At 40.9% G+C, this 11,721-nt stretch overlaps 1 protein-coding gene across 2 annotated transcripts in view; it reads right to left on the reverse strand.

Annotated features, from left to right (window-relative positions):
• The window catches only part of LOC147334076 (kinesin-like protein KIF1C), a 31,903-nt gene extending 23,680 nt beyond the window's left edge, over positions 1–8,223 (reverse strand). For both annotated transcript variants that reach the window (XM_086286436.1, XM_086286435.1), the window contains exon 1: positions 7,631–8,223. The gene's annotated coding sequence lies outside the window, so the exon portion shown is untranslated. The remainder of the gene's footprint in view (positions 1–7,630) is intronic.
• Positions 8,224–11,721: the final 3,498 nt, after the last annotated feature.

The raw sequence follows: 11,721 nt of genomic DNA on the forward strand, positions 1-11,721 counted from the left end.
TTCTTCACTCTACTGAAGTTTATTCATAAACACTGTTTCCATAAAAAACTTCACAGATTAAAGGACACCGTTCAGTTTTCTGTGGGATCATCCTGCAGAGAAAAACATCTCACGGGTTGATTATTAATCTGCTGTAAAGACATCATCACCATCTGACAGTCATGTGTTCAGACTCCCACAGCTCCGCTCCCATGTGCCGGCCTCTGTGGAGGAATGTGATAATGAATGGTCTTCATACCGCACACACACACGTCCTATGGTAACATATACACACAGAAAGCTAAAGATAGCCATCGGCTGCACTCGACACCCAGTTTGCACAAAACTTTTTACACTGTTTGATCAGAGCTGGCTTTGCATCCTGGTCACATGACCTGGAACCCCGTGCTGCTTTCAGTGCAGTGGGAGATATTAACAGTGCAGACTCAGCGTGGATAATGAAAGCCTCACACTTACACACAGTCAGACTCATCAAACTCCCCAAGAGCAGGAAAACAAAGTTGCAGTTTCTTTAGTGGCCACTTGAGGCAGTCTCCAAAAAGTGATTCAGTCCCCATAGACTTCCACGTTGCGATTTCCAACTTTACAGAATAAACAATGACCTTTGCACAAGCTGTCCAAGACTCTGAGCTCCGGTATTGTTAGGTGAAATTGCCTCAACACAGCCTGCCTCTCCCTTATGACTGCTGGGAGAGGCTACAATGCTCCCCTGACCCCTGAACTGGATGGATGGATGGATGGATGCTAGTTAACACTAAGTAGCAGCTGTGATCCTGACTGATAACAAAGATGGCTGATGACCACCTTCTCAACCAAATACAATCAGCTCCGACTCCAACAATCCAACATGGTAGCTTTGGCATCTTTCATAACTGTCTATGATTTTAGTTGGTCATGAATACATCAGTTTACAGTCAGTACTAGTCAATGACTTCCATCTTCCATCAGGCCTCAAACACTTTCAAAAAGCTGCACTAAGCTAAAGGGCTTCTATTTACATGGCTTTATTTGTTGGTCCAACATAGGCATAAATCCTGCAGATGAGAGAGAACAGCACTGAGTCCTGATGTTTGAGGAGTTGAATCAAAACAACAGGTCCTTTTACTCTGACATTACAGCTGTGCAACGAATCTAAATATAGAACCACTGGCTTCTAATGACTATAAAAACAAGACGATCCAAAGAAAGCTTTTAATGCTTGCATTCCTTTTTTGCAAACTTTTCTCCTTTGGTCTTATGTTATAAAACCAGCCCTCTCTCTAAAAGCCCCAGACTCACTCCCCGACAGGTTGTGGCAGGTCAGTTTGAGCCGGATTGACAGAAAGATGAAGCTGAAACCAGTTCAGCCATCTGGGAACAGTTTGGTTTCAAAGTTTCTTCCACAGAGCAACATGAGTTTCACTTTAAGTTTAAAATGGAGCAGCGGAGCAGCCCAGCCTGATATGTACACAACAACATTTGTAGTTTAAGACTCCAGCTTTCAACAGCCTCAGACAGAAGAAGACAAAACAGGAAATGGGACAAACCAAATAAAGTCATTAACTAATTGCAGCAAACATCCTGTCCTGTTTGTCAGGTTGCAGTTTGATGTCTGTTCAGAGGAAAAACAAGTCCAAACATCATAACTGAAGCATCATTTTTTTTCTATCCGATCAGACTAAAAGTCATCAACACAAATTAAGCTTCGGCAATCATTAGTTTTCTTTCTTTTCCTCAAACTTTCTCTTCTCCATATGAATAAGGAAACATCTAAATGGTGTTTCAGTGTTCAGTCTTCATAAAAGAGCTTTTCTCTTCTCTGTGGTCCTTATCAGTAATCGGATTACCTGGGAACAGCTGCTGGTTAACAAGTTTAGAGATTTAAGAGAAGAAGCAGGAAACCTGTAAACACAGGTGGGAAGGAGGAGGCTGAACTTTACCGCTTTGCAGTCAGGCTCATGCTTGATCTCCAATCACCTCCACAATCCGCTGCAGCCATATTTGTTTCCATCAGAAACCAGCAGCAGTGACGCTCTGCTGCAAAAATGTTGAATGAGTGCCAGTTTTAGGATGCCATGTGCGTATGATTAATGTCTGCTCAGACAATAATGCTGGCTCAGGCTGGTGGCTGTCAGCTTTGTACTGATTGATGGTGTCACCATGAGTGAGGCGGTATTTCTTAACGCCACATGAATTTGTTTATGCTAGGAAGGTTTAGACTGGTGACGGCTCAAACAGAAGAACTTTACCTGAAGAGAGACTCTCCTTCAGTCTCATGTTGTGCTGCTTTACATAATGTGGATGTTTGGCGGGGCCACCATTGGTCTGCAGGCCTCATATTGAGGACCAGAGTTCTGAAAACACCAGTGATGTTTCAACTCTTGCAACACAACACTCATACATGCATGGAACGACTCTATTTGGCAATCCAGCACGTTTCCTAGAAGACTGCATTAAATAAACTCTGCATGTGCTCATCGTCAGTGCTGCAGCTCATTTCTTTCACTACATTACAAACAGCTGTTTGCACAGACAGCTCCTGCCTCTCCACCAAACACCCTCCCAGTGTTGGTGTAACCTGCAGGATCTGCAGGTTAGGCAGATCCTACTGCTTTTTTTAACCCCTCCTCCGCCCCAGCATCCACCTGCAGTCTCCGGTTTCCCAGTCACTCCTCCCAGTTTCTATGTGTATCGTATATGTGGTGACTAATGAGCTTGACTCTGACTGTGATCTGAAGCTTTCAGGAACCATTTCAACTTTCTGACCGCAAACCGACAAAGAAGAATTATCAAATGTTCCCTGTAAGCATCCTGCTGTTTCCAGGGAACGGTTAACAGTAAGACAACTCAGCGAGGGAACGCTTGGGGTCACAAAAACTTTTTTCAAAAGCTAGTTTAATTTTGCTTTCTTCTTTCTTTGTTAGGAAATACTGAAATGTGCTGTTCTTGGTCTGGGGAAAAAAACCCAAACTTTACTTTATAAATTGTGGAGAAATTGCAGTGAGACTGTTGTTATGGCAGACTCGGTCTGCAGCTTTCAGCTGAAAAGCTGGAGGTGAATAGTTTGGTTACAAAACCTGAATGGAGACGGTGGTTGAGAAGTTAATCAAAAAACATGAAATGATGAAAAGACCTAAACAACATGCTTTTGAGTTTTTAAGATTTGTCTCTTAAAACATACCCATTAACTCGTTAAACTACCAGAGGGCTTTTATTTTGAAATTTCACAGCATTATAGCATCCCAGTAGTGTTTGATGATTGGAGTTTAAAGAGTTGTAAAGAACCACTTCTGTTCAATTGCAATGTCCTGGAGCTTTTATTTTGAAAATAACCTATTTATTTTGAAAATAGTCGCCTGATCAAAACAATGCATCCATCTTTTATATACAGTCTGTGGAGGCCAAAATCATAAACAACATTTTCGGTCACGATTATTTTACACAACTACCCACTAGGGGTGGGGGAAAAAATCGATACTGCGTAGTATCGTGATATTTCGCTTGCTAATAATGTATCTATACAGGGACAGCAGAAATCGATATTTTGTTACAAAAAAAGGTTTTTGTGCTCTGACTTCAGAGCACGTTGATCCTTTTTCTGAGCAAGAATCCTGACATTCCTTCACTGTCCAAATGTGTTTAACTTTTTTTTGGCATCAATAAACATGACGGTTTACTTATTTTAATTTAAGACATGTTTTATTTTAATTAAGTTTAAAACTTTTTTATTTAATGTAAAATTCTATTTTGTTTTAATTTACTTTCAAATTCTTCAGTTGCTGAAGGGGCTGCATAGTTTTCATAAATAGCTATAATTGTACCAGATGGTTGCATTCAGTTAAGTTGGACTAGACTGTAATACAAACCGTTCAGTTTGTCAACAATAAAACTGACTGAAATGAGAGAAAGACGGAGTGTTTGATATTAGATAAATGAATATTGATAAAGTTTACCTTTATGTACAGAATCTGAATATCGCAAAATATTTTTAAAAATTGCAATAATATCGTATCGTGCGTTAAGTATTGTAGGAATATCGTATCGTGGGATGTATGGTGATTCCCACCTCTACTACCCACAGACTTTGGAAAAACTTTTTTTTTTTGGAAAGACAGATTATTTTTAATTAAATTACCTTTAAATATATAAAGTGAGGGAACTCTGAGCTCCATGAACATTTCTGATGAGTTTATGGTCTTAGTCGTTGGTTTGAGCCAAACAGGATGACAGAGGTGTGAAGGAAAGGAGTGAAGATTTAGGGTGGAGGATCTGACAAGTCACCAGTTTCTCCATCAGGTCCTCCCCTCAGTCATCAAACACCAAGACAGCAAAGGATAAAAAGCTCAGATGAAGTCCTCAAAAATCTACATTTGACCTATTAGGTTGAATACATACAACTACATCCATCTTTTATCTACAGTCTATGGTTGAGAAGCACCACCCAGCCTCTGACATGTGTATACTTCCTCTCTCAGACAGTGAGGACCAGCGAAATAGTCCTCATTTCCCTCATCTAAACCACAAACAAAGATAGATATCCACACTCTGACATGACGAGGAGACGGTTTGTTTAAGGTTTTGTGGCGTTACCCAATAACGTCAGAGCAGAATTCAAACAGCATGCAGCTAAAAATACACACACACACACACACACACACACACACACACACACACAGAGAGATAGCTCAGATGCCAGCTGAGAAATGCTTTAGCCTCCTGGGCTAACTTTAGCAAGGCCAACATGAGCAGCGGCAGAGGAGAGTCTCAATATGCTGAACTCTGCGGGGCCAGAAGTATGTGGACACACCTGTGCTCATGCTGAGGGCAAAGTTCAGCAGGTAATAGCAGGATTTAAGCCGACTACATCTGTAAACAATGAGCAGATTAACGCTCCCGCTTCTGGGATGAAGTAAGTCCATTCGTCCACATACTTATGGTCACATGAACAGCTATGACATTGATGTAACGGTGAGGAAACAACCTGAGGCTGAGATAAAAGGCAGTTCTTTGAAAGAGCCGGTTTGTTGGCAGTTTAGTAAACACAAGTTTCAAAATAAAAGCTGAGAAATGCACTTGAAAGCACGCAGACAGCCCCGACTGATCACCTGGATCATCTCGGCGCAGGACTGAGCGGCACGGAGAAACTGGAAACACGAGCCTCAGCTGTGATTTCTCAATGCAGAAACATTATATTAGCGGCTGTTTGGAAACTGACTCAGTAACTGACTAATCACAAATGAAAATGAAGGACTGACAAAAGCAGATGAGGGCAACGTTTTTCCCCCTCAGGCTGATGTAGATACAGTAAACAAAAGCCTGACAAATGTTAACATTGTTATTTTGTGTTAATAAAACACGTTAAAACAAAGATGTATTCCCAGAGAAACTGCTTTACACTGTATGATGAACATTAGACAATTTTAATCCGTGTATACAAAGTAAATACCTGAACAGAGTGAGTCACATGAGCTGTATCTTTAGTGACTTGTAGCAAACGACCAGTTCAGGATCTCAGTTCGGAGTTATCAAGCTTTCCTTGTTTCTGAGAAGCGAACGGATGAAATAAGCTATCATCTGTATGTTTGTGTCGATGCACATGCATGCACAGAAGCATTGTGCTAATGTAAATTACCTTAATGTAAACTCACATAATGCAAAATGACCAGTGTAAAGATCTGTTTTTTATTCAGCTTGGTCTAAATGTGTAAATTATTATTATTTTAATATGTTCTAACTAGGGCTGTTCGATATAACGATATATATCGGATGACGATATAAAAACATCTATCGTTTCATTTTACGCTATTGTTTGTTTCGTGGTGTCGCAAAATAAACTGTTCACGGCAATATTTTTTCATTATTTTGATATTTCTGATGGTCACTGTAGTGGCTATATTCATTTCTTAAAGTTCTCTCTTTCTCTTATATTTTATATAACCACACTATGGACGGACAAGCGCCTGTTTTTATGCGTTGTACGTTAGCAACGACGGTAAAACCACCGCGTGTCCGCTTGTTTATTTTCCACATAAACCTTTCACAATAAAGCTCAAGATCCTGTTGAGACTTTTCAAAATAAACTGCATCACGTGAAAGATGCAGACTATTTACGGATGAGAAGCAAAAAAGAGCCACCAGGTGCTAAAAAATAAATCTTAGACTCAAACGTTAGAACAGGCTTTTCCCCGCAGCACGCCGTGTAATAAATACTCACAAAAAAACGGCGGCCGTTACAACTTATGTCTAAAAATGTGTAGTTTCATGCATCTGTTAAAAACTCGACTCCAGGTACGCGACGCCCAGCTGGAAACACTTCACGCAAGTCGAGCTGCCCGAGATTCACAGAATTTACAGAAAATGTTACATTTTTATGATTTATATCGTTATCGGACGATAGAATTCTTATATCGGGATATGAGATTTTGGTCATATCGCACAGCCCTAGTTCTAACACAAATACAAATTACAGATTATGCAGCACTTATTCAACAACAGCTGGTATAAAGCTGTTGTTACATCACTGTGCACAAAGCGACCAATTAGGTGAGTGTAAAAGTGCTGGAATGCATCTGAGGGCTTTTATTGTGAAATGCAGGAACAGGAAGAAACCCGCTTTGCCAATGTTTAGAAAAAGTTGGTGCATATGTTCTAGTGACAGACATCACTTCTGGATCCAGAAACCAGTGGGCGATGTCGCAGTAGCTGTGTCCATCTTTTATATACAGGCTTCCGTTCTGATGAATGAAAATGTGTTTAAAGTAGATTTAGTTTAGTTTTTGTTATAATTTGATGATGTAATGTTTAATATTTTGCATCAATCCCTGCTGACATCACAGACTTTGTCTTCTGATAATCTTTATCTGATTCAGACAAGACAGCTAACCGAGAAAATAATCTGCAGATTAATCAATAATGAAAATGTTCTCTAGCACAGATTGAGCTCCAACTACCATTTAGCAATAAAACTGCAGATTACCTGAGAATACCAAGAATACCAAAAAACATGACACTGATTATCACAGCCTGACCTTCACAGAGCACTGCTGCAAACGATTATCATTTTCATTATCAGCGGGCAGCTTTAACTCTGAGACACGGTGCCGCTTTCAAGGTGATGCATCTCATTTAGTCTTAACTCCAGCCCCATTATTCACTTTATAATAAAACAAGAGGAAATAAATCAGCAGGTCTTCCTTTTCAGATGCATAAATCCGCAGAGATTTGCATTCTTTACAGGATTGTGCTTGAAACAAATGGAGACATTTGTGCTCAAAATAATGAAAAATACATTTAGAACAACTAAGACATTTAACATGCGGGGCAAGAAACCCCTCACACTTTAAATTATGAATAAAAATGAGTTGAAATGAACTAAATCCACAGGTTGTTTATTTGTATTTACTGTTCTTAAGTTTCTAAACTTTTATTTACTGTAAAGTTGAACTTCTAAACTAACCGAATCTGTTTTCCAAATGAATAAAAACGACAAATGACTGAAAATATGAATACATGAAAAGAAGAATTAACACTTAAATGGATTAATAACACATAAAGGTGGAAAAGTGCAGTAAAAGTACCTCAGTCATAATAACAGCATTAATAACTATGTGTGCTCCGCTCTGATTGGATCCCGTTACCGGAGATGACTCACCTGTACAGGACCGGAGGAAACCGTGAGTCTCGTGGAAGCCACACGATGCCCCGCTCACTCTCTCTCCATGCCCACCTTCAGTCAAATCAAACAAATAAACAAACAAAGGCACGCGGGGCAGCAGCCTCTCTTGGTTCCGGTCCCGGTGCGGGCCTGTCGGTACCGGGACAGCCGGGCAGAGAGGGTGGGGGTGGAGGGATTTGGGTGGGGACGCTGCTGCCTCACAGAAAAGTTCCAGCGTACACTAACCGGAGCTGCTCCCGGGAATAACGGCAGCACCGGCGCCTCGAGCTCAACTTTTCTCCGGGCTGACGTCACCGTCCGGTGAGCCCAGGCTGGGGAAAGTTGAGGCCCGCCGCTCGCTGCTGGGGCGGTGAATCACGGCAGCTCCGGGACAGCCCGTCGCTGGAAAAAGTTGCTAATCCGGTGGTCAGTCCGCCTCCTCGCGCTCCTGTCCGCGTGGAGCGGGCCTCGAGCGGCGAGCCGGGAGTGAGCGGAGAGTTTGAACGGAAAAATGGAGGAAAAGGAGAGAGAAGAGAAGGGGAGAGAGGCGGAGAGGCTGGCCGGTGGCCTGGCCGCGCGGCGGGTGAGTGCGTGTGTGTGCGGGCGCGTCCCCGTGACGGAGCTGGGACGCTCACAGACAGACAGACGGACAGAGGTCTCACTCTGCTCGCACACGTGACTTGTGATACTTTTAGTTACATTGTAGTTGTCCGCGCGGGACTTTGTAACAAAAACGTAACAAAGTGTTACTTTTACCACCACTGATGAAAAAACTAGTAAAAGCGTTCATCATTAAAGATGCTCATAAGCAACATGACAACCGGAACAAGGAGCTACATTAGGGTTGAACACGTCATGCCAGTGTTTCCACGTTGAAATGAAGCTGATCTGAGCTTCTCTATAAATAAGTGCATTACATTTTAAACATGCTTCTCTTTGTGCTCAACTAAAAACCTTTATGTTTAATAAATAACGCACATAATTCAGAATACATACATAATTTAATTAAAAGCTGAAAATCGTCCAGTGCTGCCGTGACAGTGGTGACTTGCTCTGGGATCAGTGGGGAACGTACAGGCATGAGCCGCTAATGAACTCTGAGTCTACAGGATCGCTAACTGAAGGCCTGGTGGAGTGAATCATCTCACTCCGAGACGATCTCTGGCGCCATGTCGTCCCTGATGGTGGAGGAGTTAAAGGAGCAGTCCGTCTGTTTCCCAGACCACAGTCACCCTGAGGGTTGATCAGCTGTTGTAACTGATGCAATCCAAACTGAGTGATTCAATCTAAGATGGACTTCTGAGCAACGCTCCAGAGACTGTAGGAAAACTGCTGTCTTATCATTTTAATCAAGATAGTAAATTCCAGCCACACTTGAACAGAGTCATGTCAAATATTAGTGTTTTGTGGGAAACGTGCAGCATCATGCCTCCGGCAAAGATAAGATCGATGTGATCTTCATTTTTTACAGAAACCATCGCTTTTGATGTCCACTATAATAAAAATTCATAAATTACATTAGATTCAGCAGATGTTGCAGAACTTCATTAAGAATCTGTCAGTTTTCAGGTTCAGAGTATAGTAGTGGGAGCTGTGTGCACATTCATGGGTTTACTGCACACAGGAGCTACTGATAGTTAATTTAGCTATTCTTAACAACTGGAAAAATCTGAAAAATACACGACTGTATTTGTGTTAATGGGCAGAGCGAAATATAAGAAATACATCTCTGTGTAATGCTTAAAACTGAACAGCACCACAGTGTGATTAAAGTAAATTAACTTCTCTGTTTGATGAGTAAACACGTTCTTATCCTGTGTCTTTCTGTATGCGTGTTTAAGGTAAAACATCACAAGTGTGCCTGTGTGTGTTTTATGCTGTTTACACAGTCATGCTGTGGCGACTTGACTTCCTTTAACGGACAAAAAGCACATCCCCATAAGACAGGTTATTCCGTTTCTGGGTGAGGACTTTAGGGTGGGAGTCCCGGGAAAGGTTGGAAGTTGTGTGACGTCCTCTGAAGTGAAAAAAAAACAACCCAAAAAACTACTTTGTGTGTCTATTGTTTCTCTGTCTTTGTGAGGACTGTGGGCAGTCCTCCTTTGGGACCTTTAAAGGACTGCTGGAGGGGTCAGTTCTGGTTTTCAAGGACATGTGACTCTATTATCTCAGGGAGGGTCCTCACAAAGTACGAGCTTGAGTGTGTGTGCGTCTATAAAACAAGAGAAGGTGGAGTCAGGAAACACCTGGAAGTCAGGAAACACACACACACACACACACACACACACACACACACACACACACACACACACATTACAGAGTTTATGTCAACATGCTGCTGATTGTGGCTGACCTTTGACCTTCTTGTGACTCATAGCATAGTTGAAAGTGGATTGGTCCACATTTTGCCTCCTTCAGGAAGGCCTGGGATTGTCCTGTGATGTCATAAATTTGAGGTGGAGCTCAGAGGTCAAAGGTCAACACTTTGCCGAGTTAAAGGGAAAATCCCCACAGCTGCTGCGCCCTCTGCTGGACACCACTGAACATTACAGCACAGTGTCTGCATCACTACTGATAGGCAGTCAAAATCAAAACATGAAACTTTATAGAACTCCTACTCTCTGGATTTCATGTTTTATAATGAGGGGTTACAATTATTTGAATTAAATTATTCGTTAAATTATATAATTACATTATTTAAAAATGGCCTCAGATATGACATATTAAATTTTGTTCTTATCGATATAAAAAACACATGGACCTGGAGGTTTGAGATGTTCTAGATGTTTGTGGCTGCAGCTGAACTAAACAGTGAGTGAATTTTTAGGATGGCACGAAAATGCATCTTTGGAAAGTAAATAAGTGCTCTTCATTTAACACAAGACAAAAGGAACCAGAGCAAAAATACTTTTATTAAAAATCCTAATTATCTTGTTTTAATGATCACAGGGAAACTCAAATTGCTTAAATCCAAATCCATTTCATGGCCACTTCCTCAGTACAGGTATTTCAGAATTGCTCCTTAGAGTCCTGCTTCAACTATTCTTTATGTGAAAAAATCATGCATTTGCCCAAAACAAAAACAAAACCTGGCCCCTAACATTTTCACAAAGTGAAATATTATCATTATTATCATTACACAAACTTTAAACTATGTTTTAAAAGGTTTTACTGTTTTTCCCCTCATTTTTGTTGCTGTTTTCCAACCTCAGAGCCACCACAGAGACTCATATAGCTTTGTATTTGTGTTTATTTGATGGCACATATTAACATTGCAGCATTTAAACACGTATATAGCTGATGCAGTGCATACAGGATTTCTAGCCAAAGCTAATTTGTAGGTCTTGCCCCTGGTTCTGCTTTTAAGACACAACATATCCATACAAGTATAGGATCAAACAGTTCAAAAGCAACAACAACAATGATAATATTCATAATAATAATAAAGTACTGACAGAGGTGTTTTTAATATTTTCTTGATGTTGGCATTTTTTCATAAAGCTAAAAGCCTCAAATAAAACCAGATTAACAGGCAGCAAAGGAAATCAGACTGTTTGTTTTTGAGTGTAGTGCCTGAAGAGGGCGCTCTTACTCTGCAGGAAAAAGAGCAGCTTTCACTCTGCAGCGTCTCATCTGCTCCATGTCGTAGCCACACGACAGTAAGCACTGAACTTCACCAGCCCTGACAGCTGATTGTTTACACACAGTTTTCATTTCCCTATGATCTCTGTAAGTAATATTAATTGAAGTAATGCTTCAAACTAACTGAGCTGTTTCAATCATCCAGTCAACAATACAGCAGTGGAAAAGGTTTCGGTGTTTTAGGACATATTAGAAAAACATTCTGCTCTTTAAAAGGTTCTAAAATTAAGACAAAATGAAGAAGTGTGTGTGGAAAATCTGAGAATAGCTCATGATTCATTAGCTTGTAGAACCACCTTTAGCAGCAGCAACATAAAGTTTGTCCAGGATAAATTTAGCAGTCACTACATCATGATGCAGGAATCTTTGCCCTCTCACTTTTACAACTTTCCTTCAGTTTATTGCAGTTTGAAGTCATCTGTTTATGCACAGCTCTGAAGGTCCTG

Source organism: Aulonocara sp. 'chitande type north' Nkhata Bay, linkage group LG3 (assembly GCF_057382095.1).
Source record: "Aulonocara sp. 'chitande type north' Nkhata Bay isolate Kocher_YH1m ecotype deep benthic linkage group LG3, A_spYH_male_GT1.1, whole genome shotgun sequence".
Taxonomy (NCBI): domain Eukaryota; kingdom Metazoa; phylum Chordata; class Actinopteri; order Cichliformes; family Cichlidae; genus Aulonocara; species Aulonocara sp. 'chitande type north' Nkhata Bay.